A 3,380-nucleotide genomic window follows, 5' to 3' on the forward strand; every position below is an offset into this window, starting at 1 on the left:
ACTCTTTCCTTCAGTGCGGTTGCCAAGAATTAGCAAAAAAGCAGTTTAGCTTTACCACGGAAAAACAGGGTTATGAGGAGAAACGCCTACAACTTTAGCTTTCAAGTGCCATATTAAAAGGTGGTTCGCAGTAAGAATTATTATTAGTGGTGATGCTTATGAACATAAAACCTTATAAGCGTTCTCATCAAGTATTTTATGAAAAAATATATAGATAATGGAACTCAGGAAATGAAAAGCACGTTTCAATCTCATCTGACTATTTAATTCCAACTATAAATGGACCTATCTTAAATGTAACTTAATGTTGTTAAACTTGGACAATGCAAAACTCATGTTTTCCTCTCTAGAAAGTTTTGTAATTATGAGTAATTTTTTAATTATTAAAAACTTCAAGACTGCAGCACTGAGAACCAATATACATGTATTTAGAAAAGAGTCTTCCTACATAACCCCAGAAATACAAAAAAAACCACCAAACCACAGCATAAAAAAAATTCTAAACTTTAGTTAAATTACTTAAGGTATTTGGAACAAAACTGTAAGAAACCTTTTCTTCATCATATAAGAGATCAACATTTATTTTTATAATCAGCTATTTGAAGGGCTATTTTGTCTCCAATGTACTGCAGCCTCTGGGAGCGATGGTCAGAGAAACAGGCCATTTTAGACTTGTGCCATCTCCTAATCTGTGCTTCTCTCCAAATATTATTTGCACCAGCATGTCACCTTTAAATCTGTAGAGTACTTGACCTATGACACTGTCCTAACTTACACCTGCTCAGAAAAAGAAGTACATAAAAAAAAAAGGAAGACACTTTTAAATTAGATAATTTACTGATGAAAATTTGAACCAAAACCAAAATTATAGGGCATATGCATACCCAGTTAGAAAAATTATATTGCACTACACTAATACACTGTCAAAGGTGAATTAGAGCTATAGTGAGTATTATTTAACTGGGTTAAGGAAAAAACTAGGATATAAAAAAGAGGAATATTACCCATAAGACACATGAAGAAATCAATTGGATTTACTGATTGCTGACAACGCCAAATTTGAATCAGTACCTCTTGGATGTCAGAGTTGAAGAAGGATGTGAATCTGATGAAAAAGCCCAAAGATAATCTAGAAATATCAGTTAAAAGAAATAAAGTTGCTGTGTTTGGTATGGTGTGGTTTTGTTGGTTGGTTGGCGTTTTTTTAATAGAAAGGACTAGACTGAGAATATCCAAGTATTTCAAAAAGTAATTATGGACATGGAGGGAATTAGGTTTTTTTTCTACATTCACCACAGACAGTAAATTCCTCCTACATCAAGGAAGATTAGGTTAGATACTAAATACTCTTGCAATAAGTAGAGCGAAACAAAATAAGAGACTTCAAACTTTGTCTCTAATAATTTTAAAAATCATCAAACACAATGAATGATGTAAATGTAGTTCATCTTGCTTTTGAGAACATCAAAATGGACCATGTGAAATTCTGATGCCTTTTTAAACCTTTTCCCTAAACCCAGAAATGCAAATCATTTGTCCTTCCACTCTAGGCAAAAACGGAGAAGGAATATCCTTGAAAATGTCAGCTTTCATATCTATATGTCCTTTGGGTGTACTTTACATGTGAAGTTGTATTCTTATAAAACAAAAAGCTACTGTAGAGATATGCCTTTAACAAAATCGGGACTGACCTCAGTTTTCTATAAGATCTTGATGGATGAAAGAGAAAGAAACTTAAGAACTGCTCAGATATTTTTTCCCAGTATTTTCATATGCAGAATTTTGTAAGCAAATTCTGTTCCTTTTTCCCCTGAAAGTACAATTAAACTGTCCTATAGTGATAAGGCACAGTATGAAGCAGAAAAAACTACGTTTGAAATTCCAGTTTATCTGGTAACCACATCTTTAAGAGGCAGCTGCTCTCTCCTCTCTGGTCTTATCTTTGTTTTAATGGTCAAGTGCTGCTTCTGTCTCTTTGAAACTCCCTGCAAAGACTAAAATGGATATGAAGACTGCTGGTACAATGCCATACAACTTAACTACTGTAATGGAACACAACAGAGCACAATGAAAGTGCTACTTTAGTCATTACAGTGTCATTTCCTATTGTATACAAAAGCATGGATTGAATAGTTGGAGGTTCATTAGGAAATTTTAGGTAACGGTCAATCCCCCTATATTGTTTTTTTTTACAGTGAGTAAATGTGACATTTGCAGCAGTATGAGTAGTACTGGCAGAACACTTAGTCACATTCAAGTAAGTTTTCTCTTGTAAGATAGACATACCCTGTTCACATTTCCTCCTCTTTGCAGGGCTGTGTTACATCTGAGGCCAGTACTTAGTGAACTACCGTGAAACTAGTTCAAACAGCCATAATTCAGTGTGTTTCTGGTGTGCTTCTTACAACACACACTGAAGCTGAAGAACTTCAAACTTTCTAACACCTTCTGCTCATTAACAAAACCTGGTATCTTCTCACCAGTCACACAGACTGAGAGGTATGTTCTTCTCAGAAGGTTTCTATGATCTCCCTTTGTTTCAGCCTTCAAATATTTTATTTGCCATCAAAGGAAAATATTTACTTAGGTTGAATTATTTTGAGCAGCTTCATTTGGGAAAAAAATTGCAAAGAAAATTAAGTTAGGAATTGATTTACCAATGGGAAGGGAAAGAATATTAGTGCAAGTAGAATGGAGCCAATGAGTATCAATGAGAGAAGGAAGAGGTTACCTGAACAAACTTTTGAAGACACTTCTGTTGCAAGAGAATCAAAACCTGTATTAACTTTGGCTACCCATTTTTAGAATTAAATGAATGAAAAAACTCACTGACAGTATAGCAAAACTGTAGCTATTAGAGGTTTCCTCTGAACCCTCCTCTAATCGTCTTCTAACCCTGATGATGGAAATAAAGGAAAGTGCTACAAAGTTTTCAGTATATAATTAAATGTTACATCTAGAATCCAGCACTGCAGCTTGTGAATTCTCTTTACACAGGGAGGCTATGTAGCATTTCTTTCAAAACACACACTCCATTTAGGTTGTGATTTAAAAAACACCAACATCACCCCCTCACCAACAAGTTCACCCTCCCAAAGTTTGCTTTTATGTCCATCCTTAATTAGCTACACAACTGATAGTGACAGAATCAACAACATATAAAGATAATTAAAATTGGATGAACTTCCATTTACATGAAGACACCTTGGACAAAGTTGGTTACCTTTCAGACTATATAAGGAGTTTTCATTTCTGGATTGTGAGAGAAGGGGGCTATTTAGTCTGAACTCTATGGTAAATACAGGCCTAATTCCACAACTGCTGAAGTTGCTCTTCCTCAGGGACCTTAAGCCAACCTAAATGCAGACTGTTTCAGTCCT

This window comes from Chaetura pelagica, unplaced genomic scaffold (genome assembly GCF_000747805.2).
Source record: "Chaetura pelagica isolate M959 unplaced genomic scaffold, ChaPel_1.0 scaffold354, whole genome shotgun sequence".
NCBI lineage: Eukaryota > Metazoa > Chordata > Aves > Apodiformes > Apodidae > Chaetura > Chaetura pelagica.